Genomic DNA, 24,789 nt, shown 5'->3' with positions numbered 1-24,789 from the left:
TAGCCGACCTTCTCTGGACTCCAGCAGATGATGGTCAATCTTGGGCTCAGTTTATTCCCCAAGTGCCGACCCATTTCTAGGAGTTCGTGAAGTGGTGCGCCCATCTATGTACCAGGAATGTTCTTGCCTAGGTCTAGGTTCTTTCTCCGAAGTTTCCTTTGTCCAAGGTTGCTGATGAAGCCAAGAGTCAAGAATATCTGGATGCTGTTGAGAAGGTGGAGCCTGAGGTCGAAGATTTAGCCAGAAAGATTGTAGATAATCTTAATATTGATATTTCTTCTCCTAATGATGATGATGCTTGATGTAATTGACCTTTGTACTCCAACCTTTGTAATGGGATATTATACTTCTTTTTTAATGAAGATTTTGGTTGACGTCTTCTTTGTCTGGATGCCTTGTTTATTCTTTGAATGAGTTGTCCAAGTGATCAACATTTTTCCAGGTAGTTGTTTGTCTGGCTTTCGTCTATGCCGGGTGAACAACTCGGTATGTGTAGATCGTTGTCTTGACAAACTTTCTTGTTTCGTCGAGTGCTTGTCTGGCTTTCGTCTGTGCTATGTAAACAACTCGATATATGTAGATTGTTGTGTTGACAACCTTTCTTGATCTTGTTGGTACTGGAAAGTCTTAGGACTAGCGGGTGTTAGCTTATTAGCTACCCTCATCGGTGGGCTCAAGCATCTTTTGAGCTCTTTTGCTCTCGGCCAGAATGCTCAAGCATACTATTAGCCATTTTGCTTTTTGGTTCGGGTGTTAGCTTATTAGCTACCCTCATCGGTGGGCTCAAGCATCTTTTCAGCTCTTTTGCTCTCGGCCGGTATGCTCAGGCATATTATTAGCCATGTTGCTTTTTGGTTCGGGTGTTAGCTTGTTAGCTACCCTCATCGGCGGGCTCAAGCGTCTTTTCAGCTTTTTTGCTCTCGGCCGGTATGCTCAGGCATATTATTAGCCGTGTTGCTTATTGGTTCGGGTGTTAGCTTGTTAGCTACCCTCATCGGCGGGCTCAAGCGTCTTTTCAGCTTTTTTGCTCTCGGCCAGTATGCTCAGGCATATTATTAGCCGTGTTGCTTTTTGGTTTGGGTGTTAGCTTGTTAGCTACCCTCATCGGCAGGCTCAAGCATCTTTTCAGCTTTTTTGCTCTCGGCCGGTATGGTCAGGCATATTATTAGCCGTGTTGCTTTTTGGTCCTTGAAATCAACTCAGGGAAAGCCGTAATAGGACATGTTGTCAATGAACACCATCTTTATTGATCTTGAATGAAAACCATAATAATACATGTGTTGTCAAGGAACATCATCTCTATTGATCTTGAATCTTGATCTCTTGTGGCTTGTATTCTTCCTTGAGTTGTTTTCATGCGTAGAATCTTCTTAGTTGGCTGATGTGCCATGTATTGTTGACTTTTTTTCCATCTTTGGTTATCAGCTTGTACGTACCTGGTCCGGTGACTTTTGTGACAATAAAAGGACCTTCCTATGGACTGAGTAGTTTATGGCATTCGTTAGTTTTTTGTATTCTTCTTAGTACTAAGTCTCCGATTTGGAGTGATCGAGGTTGGGTACTCTTGTTGTAGTGGCATCTTAAACCTTGGAGGTATCTTGCTGATTGAAGGGTAGCATTTACTCTGACTTCTTCTGTACTGTCGAGTTCTAATCTTTGGGTGTGTTCTGCTTCTCCTTCATCATATTGTTCTATCCTTGGCGACGTCCAAATGAAGTCGACAGGTAATATGGCTTCTGGTCCGTAAACCAAGAAGAAAGGTGAATATTCGGTGGCTCTGCTTACTTAAGTTCGTAGCCCCCATACTACTTTTGGTAATTCTTCAATCCATTTAGATCCATAGTTCACTAGTTCTTCATAAAATCTTGGTTTTAATCCAGCTAGTATGAGTCCATTAGCCCTTTCTACCCATCCGTTGGCTTCTGGATGTGCGACTGATGCGTAATCTATGCCGAAACCACAATCATGTGCCCAACTTTGGAATTCTGTAGCTGTAAAGGGAGAACCCAAATCTGTGATGATTCGATTGGGCACGCCAAAGCTGTGCATAATGTCTTAGATGAACTCGACTGCTTTGGTTGCGCTGTATTTTGCGAGTGGTTTGTATTCAATCCACTTTGTGAACTTGTCAATTGCTACGAAGATGTACTCAAAGCCTCCCTTTGCTTTCTTGAGAGGTCTGACTTGATCCAGCCCCCAGCAGGAGAAAGGCCAAGTGGGTGGAATGCAGATGAGATTCTGAGCTGGTACATGAGCTTGTCTTGCGAACATCTGACAACCTTTGCATTTTCTGATGAGTTCTTCTGTGTCTTTCAAAGCGGTTGGCCAGTAGAATCCGGTGCGGAATGCTTTGCCAACTAGTGTTCTTGAAGCGGCATGATTCCCACAGTAGCCTGAGTGTATTTCATCTAAGATCTCTTTGCCTTTTTCGAATGAGACACATTTTAGGAGTACTCCTGATGATGCGGCTCTTCTGTAGAGCTTGTCCCCTACTAGGACGTAGTTCTTGCTTCTGCGAACAACTCAGGTAGCCTCTTCTTTTTCTACTAGCAACTTATTCTCTTTGATATAATCGATAAAGACCTGGGTCCATGATGCTGTGACCACCATAATCTGTGCACCTTTGGCTTAGAGTTCTGGGGTTATCTCACCAGGTTGTTTGATAGATGGAGCTAACAACTCCTCTATGAACACACCTGGTGGGACCTTCGCCCTGTCTGATCTGAGTTTGGCGAGGACGTCTACTGCAATATTGGAGTCACGTAGGACATGTAGAATTTCTAATCCTTGAAAATGTTTTTCGAGCTTTCTTATTTCAGCACAATAAGCGCCCATGTTTTCTTTGGTGTAGTCCCAATCTTTGTTGACTTGGTTGATGACTACTGCTGAATCGCCATATACAAGTAATCGCTTGATTCTGAGGGTAATTGCCACTTTGAGTCCGTGGATGAGAGCTTCATATTCTGCTTCATTGTTTGTAGCTTGCCACAATATCTGAAGGACATACTTGAGCTGTTTTCCGTCTAGAGAAATGAAGAGGACTCCTGCGCTGGTGCCACCTAGCTTGAGTGATCCATCAAAGTACATTTTCCAATGGTCAAGGATGGCATTTGACATAGGTTGTTGAATTTCTGTCCACTTGGCAACAAAATCGGCCAGGGCTTGAGATTTAATTGCCTTCCGTGGGGTGAAATCAATATTAAGAGCACCAAGTTCACCTGCCCACTTAGATATGTGCCCTATTGCGTCTTTATTGTGTAGGATGTCTCTGAGTGGGAAATCCGTCACCACGGTAATCTTGTGTCTTTTAAAATAGTGGTGAAGCTTGCGTGAACTGATCAGTAGGGCGTAGAGTAGTTTTTGTACATGCGGGTACCGAATTTTTGATTCTGACAGTACTTCGCTGATGTAGTATATGGGGCGTTGTACTTTATATATGCGCCCTTCTTCTTCTCTTTCCATGACTATTGATGTGCTGATCACAGTAGAAGTAGCCGCAATATACAGCATCATGTCTTCGTCTTTCTTTGGAGGTGTGAGGACAGGCGAGGAGGTGAGGTATTCTTTAAGTCTTTTGAAAGCCTCATTGGCTTCTTCTGTCCACTCGAACTTGTCTATCTTCTTTAGTAGTTTGAAGAAAGGTAGCCCTTTTTCGTTGAGTCTTGATATGAAACGATTGAGGGCCACCATGCAGCCTGTTAGTTTCTACACATCTTTGACACTTTGAGGAGGGCCCATCTCTGTTATGGCTCGAATTTGCTTGGTGCTGGCTTCGATTCCCCGATGACTGACCAAGAATCCGAGTAGTTGTCCTGATGGAACTCCAAATACACACTTGTTTGGGTTCAATTTCCACCTCCACCTTTTTAGGTTTTCGAAGGTTTGCTTTAAGTCTTCGATTAGTGTATCCGGGTTCTTTGTCTTTACTACTACGTCATCCACGTATGCCTCTACATTTTTGCTGATCTGATCACCAAGGCATGTTTGGATAGCTCTTTGGTAAGTGGCACCAACATTCTTGAGTCCAAATGACATGGTTTTGTAGCAGTAGGCACCGAATGGAGTGATGAAAGAGTCTTGCTCTGGTCTTGTTCCTTTAATGAGATCTGGTGATATCCGGAATAGCAATCAAGGAAGGATAATAGGGCAGATCCTGCTGTTGAATCAACTATCTGATCAATGCGTGGTAGTCCGAACGGATCTTTTGGGCAGTGCTTGTTGAGATCTATGTAGTCAATGCACATGCGCCACTCGTTCGTGTTCTTTTTCTATACTAGAACTGGGTTTGATAGCCAATCTGGATGAAGGATTTCCCTGATGAATCATGCTACCATTAGCTTTGTGATTTCTTTTTTAATTGTCGCCTTCTTGTCAGGTGAAAACCGTCGTAGCCATTGCTTCACAGGCTTGGAGCCTTCGTTGACATTGATTCCATGCTCAACCAACTCCCTTGGGACACCTGGCATGTCAGCCGGCTTCCAAGCGAAGATATCTTTGTTGTCCCGAAGAAAGTTGGTGAGCGCGAGTTCCTATTTTGCCAAGAGGTGGGCGCTGATGGTTGCCGTTTTGGAGGGATCACCAGTGCCCAAGTCCATTTGCTTGACGTCGGCTTCTTTTGGTGGTGCGAGGATGCTGGGCTTTTTAGCCAGTATCTCTAGTTCTTCTAGGCTTATTTCTGCAACAATAGTAGCTATCTCTTTTCTTCCACTGGCGGTTTGTGCTTTTGCTGCAATTTGGATTGCTTGAATGTCGCAGTCAAAAGCACGCTTCAAATCACTTTGAAGGGAGAGAATACCGTTAGGCCCTGGCATCTTAAGCAATAGGTATGGGTAATGCGGTATTGCCATGAATTTTGCTAGTGCCGGGCGCCCGAGGATTGCGTGATATGATGAATCGAAGTCTGCAACTTCAAATTTGATGAACTCTGTATGGTAGTTCGAGGGAGTCCCAAAAGTAACCGGTAGAGTGATTTGTCCAAGTGGCATTGCTGCCTTGTCGGGTACTATGCTGTAAAAAGGTGTGCTTGTTGGTGTAATCATCCCGGCGAGTTGTAGTCCCATCTTCCTTAGAGTTTCTAAAAAAATGATGTTGAGTCTGGCTCCCCCATCGATTAGTACTTTTGTGATAGTCATACCGGCGATAGTTGGATCTAGAACCAGTGGGTAATGGCATGCGTTTCCTACACTAGTCCATTGGTCTTCTCTTGAAAATTGGATTGGGTACTGTGACCAATTGAGATATCTTGGAGTAGCCGGTTCTGCTGCCATGATGGTTCGTAGTGCTAGCTTTTCTTGATGTTTGCTTCTGGAATCTAGGGCCCCAGCGAAGATTACTGCTACTGCCCCCCTAGATTTTTGGAATCTTTTGTCTTCGTGGTTATCTTCATCTTTTTCTAATTGCCTTCTTTATTGTTCCCCTTACTATCTTTTCTCCTATATCGATCTTTGAAGGTGTAGCACTCTCCGATTGTATGATTTGATTTAGGGTGCCAGATACAATGCATGTTTTCAATGTCGTCATACCTCCTGGGTTTGGAAAACTTCCTTGCTTTGTCAGCTGTCGCTATGGTGTTGTCTGGTCCATGCTTTCTTTCCTAATGTCTGTTGTTTCGATGATTTCGCTTGTCCGGGTTGTCTTGGTTGTTTCTATCCAAGAACTTTTCTCGTGTCTTCTCTTCTGCGGTAATCATTCTTTCCACTGTGCATCTGAATTCTTCATTGTTTCTTGGGTTTTCTTTGCAAAAATCCTGAAATTGCCACCTAGCCATGATTCCGTGAGAGAAAGCTTCGATTACTTCTCGTTCGATGATGTCATGTACTTGAGCACGTAGTTCGCCAAATCGTCGATAGTAATTTCTAAGACTTTTGCCTCCTTTCTGCTTGAGTCCTTTTAATTCTGCGTGGGTGATGGGGTGCGTAATGATACCTGCAAAATTTTCATAGAAAGATCTTTGCAAGTCTTCCCAATTTCTGATCGACCTTGGATTCAATTTGTCAAACCATTGGAGGGGCATGGTTTCTAGGGCCATTGGGAAGAATAGGGTCTTGATGTCGTCGTCTCCTCCGACTAGTTCAATTGATTGCGAGTAGATCCTGAGCCACTGCCTTGGTTCAGTCTTGCCATCATATTTAGAGTGGTTGGACGGCTTGAACTTGTGAGGTAGTTGTATTGAAGCAAGTATGTTCGCAAAATAGGGGAATCTATCGTGCGCTCCGGCTTCTTTGTATTCTGATTCACCACCTCCTTCTAGCCAATTGTCATCTTGTCGAGAGTAGTTCTACGTGGCTGTTCAAATGGGTACTTTGCTTCTGATCTTTCTTGGTTGTTTGACTCGGTAGTTTTGACTATGGTCTCTTCTACTTTCCCCGTTGTGACTTCCACTTGGACCAAGTCTCTCGAAAGCGGACTTCCTTTGATTTTGATCTTCTTGCGCATGCGATGTCGATCTGGCAGGTAGTTTTGAATGGGTTCTTCCATCGTGCGTCCTTAGGGCCACTGACCGGAGATAGTCCTAGAGTTGTTCCTGCTTTTCACTGGGATGTGAGATTGCTCTGAGTTCTTCTAGTGCTTCTCGGATCCTGTCATAGGGTGTATTTGCCACGCGTCTTTCTTCGACTTCTTGTTCTGATTTTCTTCTATCGTACTCAGCTAGATCTGACTCATATCTGATCCATGCTTCCTTGCGCTGCTTAGCACGGTGTTGGCGTCCTTGTTTCAATTTGTTTTTTCTTTCTCTGGCTTGCTTTTGATTTTTGGTCTCACCATCGTGCCCTTGGATAAAGGGTGATATGTTGGACTCAGATTCATCTAATGACCTGATGTCGGGTGCTTCTGGGGGGGGCAATGGTGATCGAGGATGGTGAATCATGAATACTTCTCGTGCATGAGTTGTTCTATCATCGGTGTTGGTTTCCGTACTGTCAGAGTTGTTGATAACTTTAGTAGAGGCTTCAAGGTTGCAGATCGAGTCTCCTTCTTGGTAGGGTAGAGCTGTTGTCGTTGTTGTGTCAACTAGCCGGGTACTGCTATCTTTAGGAACAGAACCTGGCCAGCGGATGATGTAGTCTTGAGTTGTTACGGTTAGTACGAGACCTTCTTGAGCTCCTGTCAGTGGTATTCCAAGCACTGGATTAAGAGATCTTTCGAGCTATGCCTGATAAGACGTTGCCATGTTGCTGAGACCGAACAGAAAAGGACCCGTCTTCTTTAAAGTACTCTGAGTGTACTCTGAGTTGTATTCTTGATAGGTTAAGGCCATGTTCCTAAGCCCCATCAGAAAAGAACTCAGTTTCTCGCAAGAACTCGGGTAAGACTCCATTTTGGATGTGGAACCTGAGTTTGAGTTGGGCACGTGAAGTCATGAAATCTGAGTTGAATCGAGCATCGCGAGCTGCGTGAATCTTCTAGCAAGTTGATCTGTCGTAGTTGCCGAAATAGAATGGTCTTCATGGTGATCCGAATTTTCGAGGAGATGGCTTTGGAGCCTGCCATTGTCACCTGCCTCACATATCCATGAACCGAAGATGAAGGTTGATCCCATCGAAAAAATCATGTTGTCAAGGTCCGTCGAGCTCTCGGATGCAAAGTCACCGAAAGCCCCTACCTAGCGCGCAAGCTGTCGATGTTTGACCACTAATAGCCTGCCATGGGGGTACCCGAGGCAGTATGTTCAGGCTTCGGCATATGCGGAACTCGATGGTTAACGCAAGAGACAGTCGATTTATCCTAGTTCGGACCCCCGATCTTTGATCGAGTAATAGCCCTATGTCCAGTTGGCGTTTAGCCTTTGTGTTGGATTGATTGTAAAGTGTTGTTCAGTTGTTGTTCTCTAGGAACCCTACCCTCCCTTATATAGTCAGGAGGTCAGAATCCTAGTCGGTTTACAATGAGAGTTCCTAGTAGGATTACAGAATAATACTACTACTAAGATTACATGGGAAGAATCCTAGTTAGACTAGATCTTCTCCCTTCCTTGCGGGGTATCCCATGGGTCCCGCACCGACAGCAGCTAGCTGATCATCAGCCAAGTTTAATGAGAAGCACAAATTTCTAGTTTCTTGGAACCTCTGAAGAAACTCAGTGCCTGATTCATTAGTTTTCTGCCTTATAGTTGTCAGATCGGTAATCTTCTTTTCTCTAGTCTCAGTATAGAAATATGTATGAAATTTCTTCTCCAGGTCAGCCCAATTGGCAATGGAGTTGACTGGTAGTGATGAAAACCAAGTGAAGGCTGGCCCTGATAGTGACAGGGAGAAGAAACGAACTCGATGGGCCTCTTCAACAGATGCTTCGCCCAACTGTGTAAGATATCGACTGACATGTTCTATTGTGCTTGTGCTGTCTTAGCCAGTGAACTTAGCAAACTCTGGGAGCCTATAATTTGTAGGAAGAGCGACCAAATCATACCATTCTAGATAGGGGCGTTTGTATGAGAAGGTCAGCCCTTTTGGCTTTAGACCGAACTAATTCTTCTTCATCTCAGTCACCTTTAGCAATAACTCGTCAACATGTGAATTTGGATTTCTCTACACTTGCTGACCCATCTGTGGATTGAAACCCCGTGTGCCTTGATACCTTGGATTCGGAATCATATGAAGGGTGTTATAATCTGTGCCATAATGATACCCCTGTGGAATCTCTATCTACTAGGTCATTTGCTAGTTTGCTGCTTGAAGTCTCTAGTTATAGACATTAGGATCTATATCTCTATGGATCCTTTGAATTGATGATGCTATTTTTTGAGCCAACGACGGTATGTGGCCTGATGTGCCAAAATTAATCACCTGGTTCTGACCTTGCCCTGCCGGTTGTTGCACATGCTGTACTGACGATCCTAGATTATATTGTATCTAATTCATAGTAACACCTTGAGCTTGCTCAGATGAACTTTGTACTGCCTGGACATCATCATTACCAGCTGGTGCTGCTTCTTGATGGCTGATACTAGTTTGATTAGTCCCTTGAGTCAATAGATGTGGAATGTTGTAATAAGCCGGTCCAACCTGATCAACTAGAAACCCATGAAACACCTCTTTCATGGTGTTATAGAATGTGTTCAAGAAAATTTCATTATGGTTCAATATGGCATCATGAACAGTTTTATTTATAGCTTCCGTGAAGAAATGCCTATCTTTAGTTTCATCCGCATACGTCTGTCCATGCAACAGAACTCTTGGTAGTGGATATTTCTGAACAACTGTATTGTCGCGTGTCTTGGTGTAGGACAACAAACACTTGTTCTGAAATTCTTCTATAGCTTTGTCGATGACATCTTTATCTCCATCAGGCAGGTCTTCATAAGATACCATAAGGATGTCGTTGTTGTTGTGAACTGCCATGATGATTGTGGGGTCCCACCAGGCATGCCAGAACGTGTGTCAGCATGAAATTTCATCCTGTGCCGGGGCACACGAGCAAGCCGAAAGGGTTTGCTCGATGGAGCTAGAGATCCACCTAGCTTCAACGCAAGGATTATCGATCCTGCGCACTCCTAATGAGTTATCATAAGAATAAATTAGTTAAAGCTCATGGAGTTATGGAAGAAAAATCCATTATCATTCAAGATGAATATCATTATTTAGACAAATATTAGTCAATAGCAATAGGATGTCAACAATAATCAGTTTATGCTAAGCCAATGACTGCAAGCAACCAAATCCCTTTTTATGTAAAAGAAATAGCTCATCATCATTTAACCATTTAATAAAGATAAATCTAATGAACATATTAGATCTCATCTATCGTTATGACCAGTGGGGCATGAGGCAGAATCATGCAGGCCGTAGAAACAGCGATAAATTCGATGACCCTAACTTATTACTAATATTAGTGGGTCATGAGGCAGAATCATGCAGGCCATAATACAATAATAAGATCATGGAGCTAACACATCTTTCGACCTATCTTTACTTCAATGGTCTCGTGACGTGAACTGCATACGTGAAAACACTCGATATCGGCTAAAACTGCCGATTCAGGCATAGCGCATAATTAAAGTCAAGCCCTATTAGGAACAGATCTACCAAATAATGATCCCCACTCCATGGTGCTAATAGTGGGGTGTGAGGCAGAATCACACAGGCCATGATAACGGGCCATGGAACGGTTCTCGTTAACCAATAGATCTATTCAAGACCAGACATGCCTTAACCACACACTATGCATGATCAAGATTGACATAAAATAGCTGATAAAACATAACTCATTGTTTAAAGTGCAGATTAGATCAATTTAGATTAATAAACAATGGGTTAAATAGGATATAAGGCTGATCTAGATCAATCCCAATCGGGTGAAGTGATATTGCTGTAATTAAATAAATAATGAAAGCAATAAGCAATATCGGTAACTTAATGAATCTATCCGAAGGACACCACCCTTAGATAGAGCTGATAACTTGACCTTAATCTAGTTCGAGAAGTGGAGGTCAACCGGATCGATGCAGCCATACTTGAACTAAACAAGAGTAGATAACTAGCTTATACTAGAGTCGCAGTGGAGGTCTACCAGATCAATGCAGCCATAAGAATAGAAGTATAAGCCATGATGGTACTTACAGACAAGCCGGAGGTCGGCCGGACTGATGCAGCCCTGCTCGCTGAAGAACTCACCGAGATCTACTCTACTCCTACTCCTAAGGGGTGGCCGGAGCCGAAAAAAGTAAGTAACTTGTATTTGATTGATTGTGTGTCCTCTTACAATAGCTGGGGTCCAATATTTATACCCGAAGCCTAAACATGAATCCTACTCGAGCACGACTCATTACAATCTTTGGCATAGAAGAAAACAATTCTAATTTAAGATAACATGGGCCCTAATCTTTTCCTTTTTGTAGAGTCCGATATGTAATTTCCTGGCACCAACCGTAGTTCATCATCGCTATCTGCTGATGTCATCCAAAGAGATCCAATTCTAGAGTCGTATCTGAATCAGCTCATATCGATCCTTATGCAATCATTTCCTTGATCGACACAATTTTGGAAGCTTCAAGTTCCCACGTTTTTCTCTCCAAATTTTGGTGTAAATAGAACTAGAAGACTTCGAATGTTTTTCTGGCAAGCTATGGGAAGGAGGCGTCATTAAAATCAATGATGAAGGCCAATAGTCGATCCAAGCAGTCGGCTCTGAGAGTTTGTTTTAATAGATAATCCAATAGATGGTACAGATGGTAAACTAGGACATGGTTTTACGTCGGCCGATGAATTAGAGAAGATAGATATTGGTCCTGGAGATAGGCCTAGGGCAACATATGTGAGTGCTAAGTTGGATCCAAAGTATAAGAGAGAGTTGATAGATTTATTAAAGTAATTTAAAGATTGTTTCGCTTGGGAATACTATGAGATGCCTGGTATCAAGAAGCGATCAATGGAAAATGTCTGAAGGAATATTATCCTAACGTTTGGACTAATACTTGATAGCCAATTTGTTCAATCATCGGCTCTAATAGCCGGCACCATAGAGGTATCGCCTTTAGCTCAAAAATTACCCCAAAAAGGGGAAAAGCCGATATGATATATATCGCCTATAGAGCAAAAAAACAACACAGAAATGATTATGGTGTACACAAGACATTACAGAAAGTACACTGAGACATGATCACAAAAAAAGGATTCCATTCATTGATCAGTTGGTGCTAGTTACAAGCTAATCAAACACCCTGTTTACAATGTCCTGAGCTGAGGTAATGTCCATGATGGCCTCCGTTGCATCAACAAAGTCCTCGATTAATTCCTCATGATCCTCGAGACATTGCCCATCGGGAAACCGGTCTCCATGGTATGGAGCTTGTACCCAGTATAGACCTACGCCGTGGCCAGCGCCACCAATGCGCCATGACGGACGCCATGAAGGGTGATCTCCTGGACACGGTCCGGGATGTCATGGAGGCAGGTGTTGATGAGGGGGCCCTGGACATTGATAGCCGCCATAGCCACATTCGTCGCCAGCTGGAGGTTCTCCAACTACACAGTCAGGGCTAGCGATCATAGAAACAAAGAAGCTATCAAGATAAAGACAGTGGAAATTAGAAGAAGAGTTTTCTTAGAATTCATCTTACCCACCACCATGGCGTCAGATTTGGCCAACCGCACCCAAGCAGTGCTGGCCTCTTCCTCGGTGGCTTGAGAGGCCCCGAGGTGGATCTCAAGCTGACTGTTTTCCCGAGTTGCCTCGGAATAATGGTCCCGGACTGCCCTCCACTCCCAGAGGAAATGCCAGGCGTCATCGCCGTTGTAGGAGTCGGACGAGTCCGATGATGAAGCCGGTGCAGAGTTGGCATCAGATGCAGCATAGCAGGGCTCACCAGCCATGGGAGGAAGTGCACGAAGGCTGTCATTCAAGATGAACCTATAAACAAGTTAGAAGAGTTCATTGCCATGAGCAGAAGATATCGATCTCACCTCATACGGTAGAGGCGCTGGCTCATTGGCAGGCTCTCCTCTGGAATCTCCTCCGCCGCGCGCTTGCCCTAGTTATCCTTGCTAGCCATAAGGTTTGGTTGGATCTACAAAAAGGAAGAAGAAAACTGCTATAGGGCTTGTGAAGGCAGAGAAGCGCAAAGAATAGAGGCAGTTACAAGTATAGATGTGTTCGAGGCTAGAGCCCTTAGCTGGTATTTATAGCCATGAAGCAAGGTAGTAGATATCTCGGGACGTGCAAAAGGCAACTACAATTAATAGAAGGCGAAGCGCCACCCCACTAATGCAGTGAGAATGCGGCGTTGATACCTAAGGACAAAAGATTGAGGAGTTTTCTTAATGGAGGTCATGTTTTTAGATTTAATTGAATTAAGGTCAAGGGTCTGGAATCAGCTACTTTCAGATCAGCTCTTTAGCCAAGACAAGAAATACAATAGATCAATAGAAAATATGGTTATCATTGTTTCCACACAAAATATATGTTGGTATGCAGATTACAAGTTTAGAACATCCTAGATTGCTTTCAATGCTTTTAGCCGAATAGCATCAACCTTTGCTATTTGTTGCTTGTCTTCTTCGGCTGATCTAGGAATATTCTCAAGGCTATAGCAGATGGCCTTGCCTTCTTTGACCTTGGTTAGCATTTCCTGTTTCTTGTTCTTAATGACATCGGGTATTTGAGCCAGATTGGACTTATGGCGACCGATGGCAACCTTCACATTCTCCAGTTCCTTCTCAAGTTCTGCACACTTGGTTTCTAGTTGGTTTAGCTCTGGCTCGATCCAGAGGGAGTTCTTTAAATTATCGATCAGCTGTGCCAGCTCTTTGGCCTCTTGTCTGTTGGAGTTCTTCTTGGCCAATAAAGCTTCATGATTAGATAGATTCCTCTGAGCCTTTTTCACCTTTGGGGATTGATCTTCAATGATGGATAAAGGTGACAAGACTTTGATGAGATCTAGGGATAAATTATCCTTAATGGCTAAGAAGACTCTTTGCATTGAATCTGCATCTTGGACCAAATTGGCTATGTCCTTTTCAAGCATTGGCAATATGTCCCTTAGCCAATTTCTGGTCTCTTCCTATAAAGCTTCTTTAGGAGACATGGCTGATGAGCTGATTTCATCTTCATCTATATACTCTTCAAGATTGAAAGAATAGCTCAGGATTGGTGAGTTATGTACCTGCAAGTGGGAAAGAAAAGTTTTGTGGAGAAATAACAATTGTTTGAAAATGAGAAGAATGAGGAGATACAATACCTTTTCTGGAGTAGTTTCTATCTGAGGAGAAGGGATAGCTGATGATGCACCAATGGTATCTAGTTGAATCGGTTCCAAACTTTTGACATTGGTATCTGAACATCAAGGAAGATTTTTCAGCTCATGCTTGTTGCAGAAGGATAAAATAGACATATGACTTTCTTACCATCAATTATTTGCTGGACCGAAGGTTCGACAGTCTGGGTGTCAACATCAGTAGAGTCACTTTCAATGGGTAGACTGTCAGACTTCTGCTCTTGCATGAATATTTCATTAGGGAGTGTTTGGCATGGTAAATGATCAGAGAAGGGTGAAAATTGAATAAAAAATCAAGAATTTTGAGGAGATACCTTGGCAATGTTAGAAAATAAAGTGGGAGGATTCTCATCTTCTGCCATCCTAGAAGCATTGGTTGTTTTAGCTGAAATTGGCTCCTTTTGAGGACCGGTCGATGAAGGATGGGTTGGTGCTGATTTAAAGGCCCAGGACAAAAGTTCAACACCCAGAGCAGGTTGGGATGCAATGGTTGATAACTGCAAGGAAAGAATCAGAATTAGAAATTGAATATCATTTTGGGAAGAGGATGAATTGTTTTACATAAGCAGTTGATGGTCTCGTTCTACGAAGCCTTTTCCCAGTAATGGTTTTTTTGGGTTGCCCCTTGGGTTGCCTTATGTTTTGAAGATTGATATGTTACAGTTATGGAGGCAGCTTGGGTTTTCATCAGCTTCTTTAGTGCAGGTGCAGTTGATCCCATTCTTGAGGCCGGACATGGTGGATAATAATCTATAGGATGCCCCTTCCTATCCATGCTTAGGGGATCAGATTTGGTGTCCTGAAAAAAGTCTGTTAGAACAGTTGGCAGGGGAATTTATTGAATAATTTTTGTGAAAAAGGAATGATAAGTTACCTCACTGTCAGAAGCAAAATCTCCATCCAGAGCTATGCAACAAGGATGGACTGACCCATAGAAGAGATGGGAATACCATTCTTGCCACCATGAGTCAAAAAGGTTGGAAGAGAAGTTAACTCTTGTCCAGTCATACAAGCAAAAGGAAGGAAGATTTTATCCTAGTTGAAAGACTCTGGAGGCTTCCATTACTTCACTGATACCTTCTCTTGGCTTCAGTATGTTCTTGAAGAATAGTTGAGGAGGCAGCTGACCAAGGCCGAACTAATGGGCCAAAAACAAGGATTGTAGATTTCGTAAGTTGGAAGATTTTCTGGGAGAAAAGAACTAGTAGCCATTTTGCCATGGCTATGGTGAAATTCAGCTGGCAGTACATAGGGTTTGATGATACAACTAAAGATTGCTGCAGCTAGTTCATCTGAGTAGCCTGACTCAAACTAGAATTTGACTAGCAGAACTAATTCATTGTCTTCATCTTCATCATAAGGTAGCCAAGTCAAGATGTTTGCATCAAATCCTCTGTAGAATTTCTTGAAGAGATGGCCTACATCAACAGCAATTGTTATGGCAGATGCAGCCTCACCGTAGTTCATGCATTGTCGAACTCTTCCTTCTTTCCCTTTATAACCTTCAGCAAAGTTGGAAGAAGGGAAGCTTAGGTTTCTGAGATCAGGTCTTACAATCTTGTGCATACACAGGTTCAGTCATAGTTGTATCAACCACCAAGGGCCACTAATAGTGTGCACTGGTTCATTCTTCAGCAACTAGACAGCTACCTTGTGCATCAGATGATAAGTTGATCCTAGTATGTATTTTCCAAGGGGGATTTCATTGCTAGCTGCTAGGCACTCTGCCAAATATTTATGATTAAAAGTTGGACCACAGGAAGACCCACAAAAGATGAATCTTTCTAGCTACATGTTCAAGAAGGCTACATGTTCCCTTTCAACAATAGTTGATCCATCTCTAATGTGGTTCAGAATGTAGCTTGCCCTTCCTATGCAGTCTGATATTTTGGCTAATTTCTTGGATCCAGCACTTAAGAAGTCATAAGGTTGCATTGATCTTGTTATTCTAAGGCCGATCAACATATAAACATCGACCAAAATGATGGTCATTGGGCCATGACAAAAATGAAAGCATTTAGGGTGTTGGACCAGAAATAAGATGCAGAAATCAAAAGTGAATTATTTCTCTCCATTCCAGACAATGAGAGTGTCAAGCATTGATTCAAGTCATAAATCTCCCAATCTCTAGCCTTTTCCTTCGATACCCTATGAAACCAATCTCTCCATCCCCTAGGCATTTTAGGCTAGTTTCTAAAGGGAGTTTTAGTGTTCCAGGAGGACAAATCTACTATAGATTGTTTGAAGGGGATTCAGTTGGTTTCTTGACTGATAAAATCAGATGGATCAGGGTCACCCATAGGCCCAAGATAATAGACATTGGGAGCAACAGCTGATGGAATCAAAATTTTGTTCCTCATTTCCTAGAAACCAGATAAAATAAATTTGAGAGGAAAGGAAGTGTAGGGTAATGGCTGATGCTTGGAAGATGGGAACTTGAAAGCATACCTCAGGGACATGGTCGCTGGTCGCCATTGCAGCCAAAATGGATCTGAATCTAAGGAAGGTTACTTGAATAACAACTTGATAAAGCAGAGGATTTGCTTGGGTTAAGGCCTTGGCGATAGCAACATTGATTTTTAAGGCTTGCTCAAGAAAGGGAAAGCGAATGGGCCGAGTGAGTTGGAAATGATACTGTTGGGATATTATATAAAATTTGGACCAAGAAATCAGGAACCGCGCGTATATTTTAGAATAAATGGTTGCGATATGGTGAATAGGTAAATAAAAATTTTGGAATAAAATCATTTTTATCCCAAAATTGGGGGGCATGTGTTTACACCAAAATTTGGGAAGAAGAACACGGGAACTTGAAGCTTCCAAGATTGTGTCATCAAGGAATCAATTGCATAAGGATCGATATCAGCTGATTCAGATGCGGTGCTAGGATCAGTCTCTTCGGACGACGTCAGCAGATAACGTTAATGAGCTACAGTTGGCGTCGGGAAGAACATATCGGACTCTACAAAAAGGGAAAGATTAGGGTCCAAGTTATCTTAAGTTAGGAATGTTTTCTTTTATTCCAAAGATTGTAATGAGTCGTATTTGAGTAGGATTCATGCTTAGGTTCCGGGTATAAATATTAGACCCCGACTATTGTAAAAAACACCAATCAATCAATACCAATTACTTTTTTGGCTTCATGCCAACCTTAGGAGTAGGAGTACTATAGATATCGATGAGTTCTTCAACAAGCAGGGCTGCATCGATCCGGTCTACCTCCGGCTTGTTTGTAAGTACCGCCATGGCTTATACTTCCATTTATAAGGCTGCAACGGTCCGGCCAACCTCTTACGAGCACTAGTATAAGCTAGTTATCGACTCTTATCTAGTTCAGGTATGGCTGCATCGGTTAGGTTCAACTTTCGCTGCTTGAATTAGATTAAGGTCAAGTTATCGGCTCTACCTAAGGGTCGCGTCCTTCGGGTAGATTCATTAAGTTATCGGGCTTGTTGATGTTCTTATTGTCATTAGTCTTCAGCAATATCAACCTACCCGATCGAGATTGATCTAGATCGGCCTCACATCCTTTTAGCACATCGTTTATTTTGCTATATTGTGTTAATTTTCACTTCAAATGATGGATTATGTTTTATTGGTCGTTCTACTTCAATCTTGATCGTGCATAGTACGCGGTCAAGGCATGACTAATCTTGAGAAGGTTTACTAGCTAGTTGAATCTAGTCTATAGCTTGCTATTATGGCTATAATGATCTGGTCGATCCCCACTAGTAGCACTTTAGATCGGACTATGCTAGCTGGTAGATTTGCTTTTGACCAGGCATGACCTTGGCTGTTTGCTATGACCACATCGGCTAAATAGCTGATCGCCTGTACTCTAGCGCTTAAGTGTGTCTTCTGATTCCGTTAAATATGAACAGATATGTTTACTCTAAAGGTTTGATTTGTTGTCTTTATCATGGCTGCCATCGATCTGGTCGAATCCCACTATTAAGGATAACAGGATAGGTCTGATGAGCTTATAGATCTATTCATATTAAATAGTTGATTGTTCACATGTTGTAATCCCTTTTCTACCTGAATTGGTTGTTTTAGCTGATTTGCCTGTGCTTTCATAGATATGGCACGCTTTCATGAGCCTGTCGAAGTATGGTTGGTTCTATGGACTTTCTGGTTCTAGACTATCATCATCATCATAGCTGCATCGATCTGGTCGAACCTCACTATTGGCGGTGATAGATTAGATCTATATGGTTTGTAGGTCTGTCTACATCAAACAGTCGATTGTTCGCGTGGCATATCCCTTTTCACTGGATTCATTGGCTTTACACCACGTATCGATCAAAATCTAATTTAGCTAGTGATGTATCTTTGATGCATACATGCTAATAGCTCAAGGGAAAGGATCATTAAAACTAGGTGTATTGTATTCGTTACTATAAAATCAATCATGACCCATGAGCTTTACATTCTTAAACAGTCGATTTCTTCTCGTATTAGCTATTTTAGTCGATTTTCCCCTTTGGCTGCTCCTGAAGCGGCACACTTGGAACTGTCTGGGCAAAACCGGCATGTTCCACCCTAAATTACTGATAAACTTTCTCTCCTTGTCAAATGTAGGTCAAATTGACTAGAACGCCCTTAGGAATTCATAGGATCGACTGCTCCTGTGTTGAAGCCAGGCAGATCTCTAGATCGTTCTGGCTTGCTGCATGTCCACCCAGCGCGGCTACCACATTTTCACGCCGATAGCTAGAACATTGGAACTTCCTTGTCCTAGGTCACCCTTTGGTAGAGCAACAAAATAGGACTTGCGAAACACCTTTGGATTCTGAACAGTTTGCACCTTTTTCTGAGGTGGCCTAAACTTGGGAGCAAGTTAGCGAAACTGAGGTCTCGCAGCAACTGGAGCTTTTGACTGAGAAGCGCCTGCTTCAAAGGCTCTCTTCCGATTCTTGGATGCAGCATAAATGTTGTTTTGATTGTCTTGGGTTAAAGCATCACTGACAAAATCATTGAAAGTAGCAAACTTGTTATTAGCAAGAGTCCTCATTAGCTTGGGATCAAGCCCCTACTTGAAACTAACAATTCTCTTTGCCTCAGTATCAACAAATTTAGTAGCATATCTTGATAGGTTGTTAAAAGCATGTAGATATTTAGTCAAGCTCTTGGTACCTTGTGTCAGCTTCATAAACTCGATATGCTTGATACTCATAAGACTTGGAGGAATATAGTGTCCTCGGAAAGCATCCTTAAAATAGTTCCAGGTAATGTGACCTTTCTCAGGCAGGGTGGCTCGGTGATGACTCCACCAAATGCATGTAGGCCCTTGCAACTAGTGGGATGCATACTCAGTTTTCAGTGGCTCAGTCAGCCTAAGCAAATGAAACTTTTGTTCAAGTGTGTTCAGCCATTCCTCTGCTTGGAGTGGCTCTTCAGCCTCTTTGAAAATAGGTGGCTTGGTATCCAAGAACACCTTGAAATCACTATATTAGTTTGGCTCAGCACCTTGGTGGTTCGTGGGCCCTTACATCCTAGCTCGTTGCACTACCGGGAGAGGTGCCGAATTTACCCACAAAGGGTTTCCTTAGACTTTTGTCGATAGTTTTTGAGATCCCTGGGGTTCCCAGGATGTGTGTATGTGCCCTGGAAGTTCCCCATGAAGATCTGCTTTAGGTCCACCCAACTCTAGATTATGTTGGGCAGAAGGTGTTCCAACCATGTTCACGCCGAATCAGCCAGGAACAATGGAAGGTTGTGGATAATGAAATCATCATTATCCACTCCACTGGCTTGGCAAGCAAGCCAATAATCCTCGAGCCATAGTCTAGGGTTCGTTTCCCTAGAGTACTTCAGGATGTTGGTCGGTGGTCGGTACCATAGTAGAAAGGTAGCGTTGAGGGTGTGTCGGCCAAATGCCTAAGGTCCTAGAAGGCCGGGGATCAGGCATCGGTCCACGCCACTATCGTAGCGTCCACCACAATGAGGGTGGTAGCCACAGTCATCCCCCTCCCTCACATCGCCATGGGTACATCTGCGGGCATCAAGGGTGTCACGCGCATCATGGTGGTGGCCGAGACGCCCATGCACTAGGACTATGGTGTGCGGCCTGCTGCCTTGCAGAGCCTGGTGGACCCCAAAAGCCCCCGGAGCAAGGCCACTACAGCAACGATGTTCTGGCTTGCCTAGACAAAGTGTGGGAGTGCTTCATCGTCCTTGATGATCCTCTGGTTCATGTCATGGGCCATGGCAAGCGCACACCCACCGTCTCCGTGGTGCTCGATCTCTCGCTCGAGCTCCATGCGTTACTACTCGAGCTGGAGTCATGCTTCCTCGAGCTCTTGGTGTCAGCCATCAGCTGCTCCACCCATAGGCATGGTGGGGCCCCTACATCCCTCTCGACCTCATCGTTGAGGTCATTCATTAGGGTAGCCTCTTCCTTGTGGATGCTTTCGACGTGTCCCTTAGGGGTACCTGCCTTGAAACATTCACGAGAGGGGTGATGGCTCCCCCTGCTAGAGTCAGAGGTGGAGGGTGACTCCATTTCTCTTGCAAGGACATCATGGAAAGATTCCATGACATATTCTTTCATCCCCACAAACTCATTGTTCACAGGGGATGGAGGTGTGCGTTGTGCCACAAGGAGGCCAACGGTCTTTGCGGATTGCGGAGACCGAACAGGAGCGCTGTTGGGGCACTCTGGATGAGGTATTCCAAGGAGAGGGGCTCTCCTCTGACAAGCTATGCCATGACATTGGCGAACAAGAAGGTGAGGTGGTGTAGGTCCTCCCGGGATGGTCGAGGTCCCAAGTAGGCGCCGAGCTGGCGCTTTAACCTCCTATAGTCAAAGCCGAGGAGCTGGTCGCTCCTAGAGGCATGGGCCTCTGGTGCATGTAGCTACAACTCCTCAAGCAGCTCGGTGATCGTGTCAAGGCCAGTGAAGTGGAGAGGTTGGATGGCAACAGGAGGCCGCACCAACTCTCCCTCCATCGTGATGATGAAGTCTAGGATCCTGAAGCGCACGTGCACGCCTGGGACCTAGTTGATGTTGCGACTAGCCATCCAAAGCCTAGTGTAGATGTCGAGACATGCAAAAGGCCCCTACCTAGCATGCCAACTGTCAGTGTTTCGAGTAACCACCGACGTGTAAATTTCTAGTATTGCATGTCTGGCTCGGATGGTGTGCTTAGAGGACATGAGGTTTATACTAGTTTGGGCAGAAAGTCCCTACGTCTAGTTTGTTGCTGCTGCTCATGTTACTAGCACTAAAAGTTTGTAGTAGGGGTTACAAATGAGTGAGAGAGGGAAAGGATCCCAAGTCTCTGGTGGAAAGAGTGAACGGGTGCTGAGACCTAAATCGCTGCTCAGCCGTGTGTTCGTGTCGTGTTCTTGTGTGTTTATCTAGCTTGAATTGGATTTGGGTGATTCAATCAGATCAAGATCCCTTCATGGGATGCCCTGCTTTCCCTTTTATAGGCCAAGTGAAAGCATGGGTTACAGCAAAGGAAGAGAGGAGAACAAGAGAGAGAGAGAGAGAGAGAGAAGAAGTCATTTAGGATCACCGGGTCCTTCTTCTCCTTCATGCGGGTCCCGCTAACCCTGTAGATGTCAATAGGGATAGCTCCACATCACGGCCCTGTCCATCACTAGCACCATGCATAGGCATCATCTGCTAGTCATGGCGTTCCATTCTGTCATAGCGAACGTCTTGGTGAGCTGACGCGCCTATCAGTGTTCGTGATATGAATCCCTAGGTATTGCCCATCATGGACATGGGTTACATCGGGGCATGCCGGTCTCTTCCTTGGTGTTAGAGTTTTGACCCAGGCCATATGCTTAGACCTAGAGTGGTTGGCGATGGTATGGACCCCATCGAAGGAGATGGAGCCTACACTCGAGGGGTCGGGCGAGATGGATCCTGTGGCCTCAGGGTCAGGCGAGGCGAAGCCCGCAACCTATGGCAGAACCTCCTAAGAAATCAGGCCCATGTGCACCAATCGTTGTCTCAACAGACCTCTGATAGCATATACGAGTTCCCAACAACTTAACAGGTCTGTCGGGTGTCCTCGGGAAACCTGAATCATCCACGAATCTTTTCCGAACAGGATCCCAATCACAGACATTACAGATTACAACAGTTTTCAATATACATATCAGAGATTATAAAGCAGAAGATTTAAGTTTTAATATTACAAACCAGTTGTTTCAAACTTACAAAACCATAAGTGTCATACAACCATAGTAGCGGGATAATATTACATTAACATTATTTTTCATACAAACTAGTGCCTTGTCCAAAGGCCATTCATCATTCCTCATCGTCATCGACTTCAAACACTGACTTGCAGCAGGGACCAAAACAAGCCTACGCATGCGACTCACCTGCAACAAGGGTTAACAAACCCTGAGTACAAAAGTACTCAACAAGACTGACCCAACGTAAAAGGGGGTGAAGGACTTTAGAGATGCAGGTGTTGGGGCAAGGTAAGGATGTAGCAAGATTCAAAAGTTCTTTGCCAAAAGCTTACTATTCTTGATCCTATTTTCAAGTTTTACCCCTAAGTCTTCTTAGTTCATTATCTCAAACTAAGTGTTCATATCCCATGTTCCAATCCTTCTCATTCCATTCCTTTTCTCAAGTTTTAGCAATTCACCAATCCTACATTGCTTCTATAATGAATCGAGTCTCCATATCCGCGGAGCACTAGCAATTCGAATTGATTCAAGTCCTAGCTAGGGATTCCTTATCATAGGACATATGTAGAACTTAATCTTGCATATATCAACCTCGCTACCGGATCGTCCCATACTAAGCCATCTCCACGCCACCCGAGAGCACAGCACACCTCCAATCCGGCCACATTCTAGCCACGAGGGTACATGCTACTCCCACCAATTCTCCACTCCCAGTGCGTGGGCATTCATCTTAGTATTGGATTAGCCGAAGTAGGATTACCGGAGTATGTGACCAGTACTACAAAGTGTCTCATTCAGAAGATCCACAATGAGTGGCCTTTGAGCGACATAGTCGGCAACATTACCCAACATTCAAGATAAATCACCCGACTAGTCTCTAGTTCATTCTAACTTCTTTCTTTCTTTGGCCAGAATGCCATCTTTGATTGTATCGAAACTTTTACTTTGAAAGCCTACCATAAAGCATACTAAGCATTCTATGCCTTTGTAAATGAAATCATCTTCAAGGATGGTAAACAATTAACAAGGTAGGCAATGCATCAAGTAGGTAATATTTGAATTAATCAACTTAATGCAATAAGTAACATAGGTGATAAACTTTTCAAAGTAAACAAGGTAATGGTTTAATGCATAAACCGGGGCTTGCCTTCATTGACGATCTCGGGTTCCGGATCAGTACCACAAATATCGAATCCCGAGACAACCGGGGATTCTTCCACAACTTGCTCAACTAGGATTGGTTCACTCTCGAATTCTACATGAAATAATAACATATGCTTCAACATGATGATAATGTAAACATGATGCTTTCATGGTGCATGAAATATAATAACACCTTGAATACAACTTTCCTTCACGGTACAATTGCAAGCCAACAAAACCAACTTGTAATTCTACCATCAAGAACCACACAAGTGACTTGACCAAATTGATCTTGAAACCCTACTGGTCACAAAACATGACCAAAACAAGATCAAACCCTAAACTAACACTTAGGGTTTGCTTTTATCCATTTTTGAATTAAATTTGGAATTAAGCTAAAAATGAACTTGTTCCAAATGACCTCAAAATTTTATGTCAGCTTTCTCATGACAAACTAGTGTACCAAAACAAATTTCATAATTTTTGAAGTTATGCAGTGACCTACAAAAATCATGGAAATTACATTTATCAATTAATTGACTGAATTTTTGAACATTAAAAAATTATTCAAATTTCAAGTTTCATATTTTTAAACTATAATAGAACATGTACAGAAGCTACACACAATTTTTTAGAATTTCTAGAGCTGTAATTATTTTCCTATGAATTTCCAAAGTTTTTGTACTATTCAAAATCCAGAAAATACCAAAACCTCACTATTCTCTCTCTCTTCTCTCACTGACAGCCAGGCCCCGCTTGTCAACGACACAAAACAGGACACGGCGGCGCTGCCGATTCCGATCGGCCAAAACGCGCCGACGGCGAGGCTCCGGCGAGGTGGACAGCTCTAACATGACCAACACGACCCTGTGAACCTACCTCGACACCTAGAGCAGTAGCAGATGCACCGGAGGAAGCTCTACGTTGGTCATGGCGGCCGCGGTGGAGCAGACATGGCGGCGCACGGCACAACACCGGCTACAACACGGTAGAGTAAAAAATGGAGAGAGCATCATGCTTAGGAGCTCACCGCGAACACGACGGTGTGCTTGGTGAAGGCGGAGACGGACTGGAGCGTCCTGGCCACAGTGAGGTCGGTGGTGGCGGTGCTTCGGCCGGCTCCGAGGAAGAAGACGTCGTGCTGGGCGATTCCGGCCAACTTGAGTGATGCGAGCAAGCCGAAGAGAAGCACTAGTTCGAGGTGATCACGTTGGCATAGGTAGACACGATGGGAACAGTTCGACGGTGTCTACGGCGAGCGGCGGAGCAGAGCGGTGGCGGAACAAAACAGAGAAGAAAAAGAAGAGGACGACGGCGGTGGGTGCTCCTATTTATAGAAGGAGAGGGTGCGTCCATCTTCATCAGCTCCCGAACGAGGTCGCCACGGTGACAAAAACGTGTCACCGTGCGAGGAAGCAGTGAAGATGATCGGCGGCGGCAGCTCGGTGGTGAGCAGGCGGTGGCGCTCTGCTGTCAACGGATTTCTTAAAATATTTACAGAATTGCCACTGAGTTCATTTTACAAATTACTCTAAAAATTTCTAAAGAAGTTGAAAATCTCCAAAAATAAAAGTTTCTCAAAATTCAATGTTCTACAACTTTGCTTAGATGAACATTTTCAAATTCTGCCTCAATTTTCAAATTTGAATTTGGGGTGCATTTGAGCATTTGAATCATTTCAAAATTACTCCAAATTTTATATGTAAACTTTAAAAACTTTGAATACCAAAGTTGATCCTTATAAAATAAGCTTCAACTTTGCTTTTTGTCACACCCCCAAA

The sequence above is a fragment of the Miscanthus floridulus genome, chromosome 3, assembly GCF_019320115.1.
Source record: "Miscanthus floridulus cultivar M001 chromosome 3, ASM1932011v1, whole genome shotgun sequence".
In the NCBI taxonomy this organism is placed as follows: domain Eukaryota; kingdom Viridiplantae; phylum Streptophyta; class Magnoliopsida; order Poales; family Poaceae; genus Miscanthus; species Miscanthus floridulus.
This window is presented reverse-complemented; position numbering follows the sequence as displayed.